The sequence below is a fragment of the Phyllostomus discolor genome, chromosome 4, assembly GCF_004126475.2.
Source record: "Phyllostomus discolor isolate MPI-MPIP mPhyDis1 chromosome 4, mPhyDis1.pri.v3, whole genome shotgun sequence".
Lineage (NCBI taxonomy): Eukaryota > Metazoa > Chordata > Mammalia > Chiroptera > Phyllostomidae > Phyllostomus > Phyllostomus discolor.
This window is the reverse complement of record NC_040906.2, coordinates 110303354-110310320: the sequence shown is the minus strand read 5'-3', so window position 1 is coordinate 110310320 and position 6967 is coordinate 110303354.

Here is a 6967-nt window from a genome sequence, read left to right as displayed (position 1 = left end):
GGATTTTCAACTGCGTGGGAGGTCAGCACCCCTCACCCAGGCATTGTTCAAGGGTCAGCTATATATGTTTATGTACATATGAAACAGTATTACCATTATAATAACTCAGAGATTGGAGATGTATTGATTATATGCAATATAATCAAATAGCGAGTCAGCATTCAAAGACCCAATCACTCCTGAATACCGCCTGCTATGGACTGAGCTGTGTCCCCCAAATTCACATATTTAAGCCCTGGCCTCCAGTGTGGCTGTATTTGGAAAAAGGACCTTTGGGAGGTCATTAAGGTTAAATGAGGTCGTACGAGTGGGGTCCTAATCTGGTAGGCCTGGTGGACTTACAAGAAGAGGGAGTGGTCTCTCCCCCCACACTCCTACTCCCCCACCCCTGCACGGCTCCCAGGAAAGGCCACGTGAGCATAAGTGGCCGTGGGAGCAGGAATCGATCCTCCCTGGAAATGGAGCCCTGTCAGACCTCGATCTGGGACTTCAGGCTTCCAGAACTGTGAGAAGTAAGTTCTGTTGTTTTTAAGCCTCAAAATCTGTGGTATTTTGCTATGGCAACCTGAGCAGAGTAATTCGTCATCATTTTAAAAAACTCAGGATCCAAATAAGGCCCACAATGGCGCAGTGAGCTGCCCGGTCTATTAACTCTCCTTTCATCCGCAGGTGCGCAGGTGTGCCATGCTCTTTTCAGTTCCCTGCACAGTTCAGCTGAGAGGACACTGCTTGCTGGCCAAACAGGTCCCTCCCTCAGGACGACGACAGTACTGGCTCCTGGATTCCCTACTCATGACGGTTAGATCTAGGGGCTTGACTAGATTCATACTCAAACTCTGCCTCTTTCTAGAGGCCCTCCCAGGTGTGGGGGGGCCTCCACCCTTGGTACCCCTCTTCCTCACCTGCAGTGCCTGGTTTCCTCTTCTGCCTCCCCCAGACCACACCCTGGTTCCCTGCAGGCAGGGCCAGGGCGCACGTGCTTCCTGCCTGGTCCCCAGCCTGGCCCAAGGTCCCACACACGGTGGTGCCTCACAAGGCATGTGGAATGGACAAATGTCGCACCTTGAGCCCAGAGGCTTTTTGCACACTTTAGCGTCCAGTGCCTGAGCTTCCAGCGCAGAGTCTGGGCCTGAACAGCAGGACCAGCCCATCACATGGAGGCAGAAGAGTGGACAGAGGTTCCTGCAGGAGGTCACCTAATAGCCCGGCTCTGAACACGACACAAGTGCCATCAAAGCTGCATCTGCCCAGCAAGGAGGGCCGAGATGGCCGCATCCCCAAACGTCTTCCAGGGCTCTGCCTCCTGTGCCCCCATCTCTCCGGCCTTGGCCCCTCACAGCCGGGCCAGCCTTTCTGCCTGACTTGCGCCTCACCTGCAGACATCACCTGAGGCTCAGCCCCAGGCTCTGGTCTCCTCCTTCGCACACACCCAATTCAGAATCTATCACAGGGTTCCTGTCTTCCTGCCCCAGACTGAGTATGCCCAACACCTTCAGGACATGCCTGGGACATGTTCCACCTTCACTTCCAACTTAACATGCAGTATCTAAAACCAGCCCATGACCCGTGGAAGGATTCCCAAACTCCCAGTCTGGCTCTGACCAACCCTCCCAGCCATTTCTCCCTCAAGCCCAACCCTCCCCCACCATGCCCTCCGCCAGGTCTGGACTTTGACCTAAAGCGGTGGCTCTGTGTTGTGTCAGCTGAGCTAAGCAGAACCACGGTTCCAGACCCCCCTTTCCTGCAAGTTGGCCAGGGCCGCAGGAGGGGAGGGAGCAGCTGGGGTGGCTCCAGTGCAGCTGCACCTCTCACAGGTGGATGCAGGCTTCTGGGCTCTCAAGGCATCTCCTCTTTAACGTGTCTAGCTCCTCAGGCCAGGTGTGTGTTTAGCTCCAGGACAAAGGGTGTAAATTCTTCTGCAGGTCACCTGTGTCATTGAAGTGGGTGGCTTGGAAGTGGTTGCAGGTTCATCCTTCAGAGTCCCAGTTCTTCCTCACTGGTTCAGATCAGTCTTGCTCACCCAGCTTTGCATCCATCTTTGCTACCCCACTGCCTGCCCTGATGATTGTAAACTCACAGACATCAATTCTTTAAGTAGCTTCTCCACTGCATAAGATCAAATCTTACATTCTGTCTACTCTGGTGATTCTGTTTCTCTCATCAAATCTGATCTATATGGTAACAACCTCAGCAAAGTGGGAATAAAGGGATCTTACCTCAGTATAATAAAGGCCATATACAAAAAACCTACAGCCAATATCATACTCAATGGGCAAAAACTAAAAGCATTTCCTTTAAAATCAAGAACAAGACAGGGATCTTCATTTTCACCTCTCTTATTCAACACAGTACTGAAAGTCCTTGCCACAGAGAGGAAGAAATAAAAGGTATCCAAATTGGAAAGGAGAAAGTAAAACTGTCATTATTTGCAGACGACATGATAGTGTACATAAACCCTACATAAACAAACAAACAAACAAACAAACAAAAACCCCTACTAGACCTAATAAATGAATTCAGTGAAGTAGCAGGATACAAAATAAATACTCAAAAAATCTATATCATTTTTATACACCAATAATGAACTATCAAAATGAGAAACTAAGAAAACAATCCCATTTACTATTGCAACAAAAATAGCAAAAAAAGTATATAAGAGTAAATTTAACCAAGGAGGTAAAAGACTTGTACTCAGAAAACTATAGACACTGAAGAAAGAAATTGAGGAAGATACAATAAGTGGAAACATATACCATGTTCATAGATAGGAAGAATGAACATCATTAAAATATCCATACTACCCAAACTAATCTGTAGATTGAATGTCATTCCTATTAAAATACCAATGGCATATATCATAGATCTAGAACAAATATTCCAAAACTTTATATGGACCAAACAAGGCCCCAAATAGCCTCAGCAATCTTGAGAAAAAAGAACAAAGTTGGAGGGATCACAATACCTGATATCAAATTATATTACAAGGCTGCTGTAATCAAAATAGTCTGGCATAATAATAGACACATAGATCAATGGAACAGAATAGAGAGCCCAGAAATAAACCCATGTCTTTATGGTCAATTAATACTGGACAAAGGAGGCAAGAGCATACAATGGAGTAAAGGCAATCTCTTCAATAAATTGTTTTAGGAGAACTGAACTGGTACATACAAAAAAATAAAAAATAAAACCAGACCACCAACTAACACCATACACCAGAATAAACTCAAGATAGATACGGACTTAAATACAAGTTGCAACACCATAAAAATCCTAGAGGAAAACACAAGCATTAAAATTTCAGGTATCTTGTGTAACAATATTTTTGCCAATATATCTCCTTAGAGCAAGGACAACAAAGATAAAAAATAAACATCAAATTAAAAAGCTTCTGCAGGGCTAAAGAAACCATCATCACAATGAAAAGGGAACCAACCATATGGGAAAACATATTTGCCAATGATACATCAGACAAGGATTTAATCTCCAAAATAAGTAAAAAACTCATACGGCTCAACACCAGGAAGACAAACAACCCAATTAAAAAAAGGACCTGAACAGACACTTCTCTGAGGACATACAGAGGGCTGATAGACATATGAAAAAGTGCTCAGTATCCTAGCCATCAGAGAGATGCAAATCCACAATGAGATACCACTTCACACTGGTGAGAGTGGCCATGGTAACCAAATCAACAAACATTGAGTGCTGACAAGGTTGTAGAGAAAAGGGAACCCTAGGGCACTGTTGGTGGGAATGCAGACTGGTGTAGCCACTGTGGAAATGGTATGGGGTTTCTTCAAACAATTAAAAATGAAACTGCCTTTTGACCCAGCAGTTCCACTTTTGGGAATATATCCTAAGAATCCTGAAACACCAATTCAAAGGAATATATACACCTCTATGTTCATAGCAACATTATTTACAATAGCCAAGATTTGGAAACAGTGTTAAGTGCCCACCAGCAGATGAATGGATAAAAAAGCAGTGGTACACTTACACGCTGGAATACTACGCATCAGCAAAAAAGGAGGGACTCTTACTTTTTGCAACAGCATGGATGGACCTGGAGATAATTATGCTTAGTGAAAAAAAAAAACCAGTCAGTGAAAGACAAATACCATATGATTTCACTCATACGTGAAATCTAATGAACAAAATAACCAAAAAGCAAAACAGAATCAGAGGCATAGAAATATGGAACAGACTGACAGCTGTAAGAGGAGAGGAGTGGCGTGGGGACTGGTTGAAAGAAAATGAAGGGATTAGCCAAAGAACTTGTATGCATGACCCATGGACATGGACAATGGTGCAGGGATTGCCTGAGGGAGTGGGGGGGTTGGGTGGAGTGGGGCAAAGGGGGTAAATTAGAACAACTGTAATAGCATAAACAATAAAACATTAAAAAAAATCTAACCTATATGCCTTGGGCTGGTAACTGAACTTCACTTCCCTTGTCTGTGAAATGGGGACAATTATAGCACCCACGTCCTGTGGTGCTGTGATGGTTAAATGGGACAATAACGTGTGAGGGCTTAGAGTAAGGCCTGGTACAGAGTAGGTGCTCAGTGAGTGTGGCTACAAACATTCCTATTCCTGGCCAGAGACCTTTCCCATGGCTCCCCCCTGCCTCGACCAATCAATTCTTTTGCTAATCAGTTATATACCATGTTAACAGCCTATTCACTTCTTCCAGGAAGGCTTCCTTGATATCCACCACTGTAAATTCCTTTCCTTTCTCAGAGACCTTGTGCTCTTCTTTGACTACTTTCATTTCTTCTGCCTCATTCATTACATCATAAATTTAGTTGACAAGTATTCTTGAACACCTACTATGTGTCAACACTATGGTAGAGGTTATGGGTTAGTCACAGTCCCCTGCCCCTTGGGTCACAATGTAATGAGGAAGATGGGTCTATTAACCATGAAAATACGATGTGGGAAATGCTTTGAAAAGGAAGTTGTGAACACTCAAAGAAGGGACAACGAAGGCTCCAGAGAACAAGAGTGCTATTAAGGAAGGCTTCCTGGCAGAAGCTATCTGAAGGGTAAAGGCTGAACTAGTTCTCTGGGTGGACAAAGTAAGGAAAAGCATTCAAAGCAGAAGGAACAGCATGTGTACAGGGGTGTGGACTTGAGAAACTAGGGTGAGACCAGGAAGGAGACTGGGCAGTCCAGCACATCGGGGTGCCCAGGGGCTGGGGAATGGCAGGACATGGGCTGAGGGGGCCCTAGGAGCCTGCCCCTGGCAGGCTTTGTCTGCTGAGTTGAGGGGCCTGCCGGCTAAGGAGAGTGAGCACAGAATTTTAAGCAGAGGAACCCCTGATCCAATGCTCGTGAACTCATGTCCCTCTGAGTGAGAGCAATGTCTCCATTTCAGGGCTGTTGGGGTCCTTGGCATGGATGAGTCTCATGCTTTCTCTCCTCTTTTCTGATTTCAAGCCCTAAGGAGGATTGAAGAGCTCAGTTCCCTGCAGCCCAGATGCAGAGAAAGGAGAGAGGGAGGGAGAGACTGAAGAAGGGAGGGGAACAGGAGGGGAAAGGGAGGGAGGCCCACAAATAAGCTGTAGGGCTGGGCAGTCCGTGGCTGGCTGGCTGGCTAGCATGAAAGTGCTTCCCTGGGATGATGCAAAGGGGGCGTAGTGTGCACACGGGGGGCACCCAGAAGGCCTCTCCCTGAGAACCTGGGGCAGCAGCAGGCATTTGGGGGCCGCCAGGGAAGAAATACCAAAATTTGGGGACTGGATGCTACTAGTGTGTGGTGTATGTGTGTGGTTTGTATGTGTGAACATATGGTATGTGTACCTGTGAGCTTTGTGCCTGTGGGGTGTGTGTGTGTGGCATGTATGTGCATATGGTATATATGTTTGTGTACACATGGTGTATATGTGTTCTGTGTTTGTGCTATGTGTGGTCTATGTGGTCTATGTGGTCTGGGTATGTGGTGTATATGTACTTGTGTAGTGTGGTATGTATATGTGGTATGCATGTATATGTGCATGTGTGGGTGTATGTGTGCCCATGTTGTATATGTGGTATTCATTTGTGGTGCAGGTATGTGGTATGCATGTGGGGGTGTATATAGTATGCATATATATGTATGCTGTGCACAAATGTGGTGCGTGTGGTATGTGTGCATATGAGATGTGTGCTGTGTTTGGTATATATGGTATATGTGGTGTGTGCATGTGTGTAGTATACATGTGGTATGTGTGTGGCACTTATGTGATGTCTGTGTGTGGTGTGAATGTGTGCAGGGGTTCATGAAGGTGTGATTCTTTCAGGGGAGAGTGAGGACTCCCCAGTGGAGCATTTATCCCCCCTAAGCCAAGGCTCAGGAGGAGACAGGCTGGCCTGGCATGTTCCCTAGGCTCCCTCTTGGCCCCCAACCCCCACTGCCTGCCTGGCTCCAGCCTCAGCCAAGCACAGCACCTGCCAGAGCTTAATGGCCTGTGACAGACAGGCCTCTGAGAGAGGGATGACATGGCTCCAGGGAAGATTCAGGCAGCTGGCTGAAACCTGTTCCCAGGGCTGGTGTAGCCCTTGCCAACCACCCCCCACGCCCGCCTCACAGCCTCCTCTTCCCCCCTTGGCTCCCACTCCCTCTGGTCGTCAGGAGGCCCCGGCAGGGGTCATTTGGGTAGTCACGTGTGAGCAGAGGCCACACCACCAGTGCCAGTGGGAGTGGTGGGCAATTGTTACCAGCCCTTGACTTGGAGGGAGGAGGCTGAAAGAAGCTAGCCTCCCTCGCTGACTAGACAGGCTGGTTCCCACGCCCAAACAGCCAGAATCTCCCCGCACGCTCCCTCTGGCGCACTCTGTGTGCTGGGGCTGTCTTCTGGGCGTGCTGGGGGCTGCCCCTGCCCCTGCAGAGGGTCTGGGTCCAGCCTGAAGGCTTCCTGCCTTCCTGCCCTTCGTCTTTTCCCAGACTCTTCCCTTCCCACGTCTGGCTTCTGTATGCCCCTGA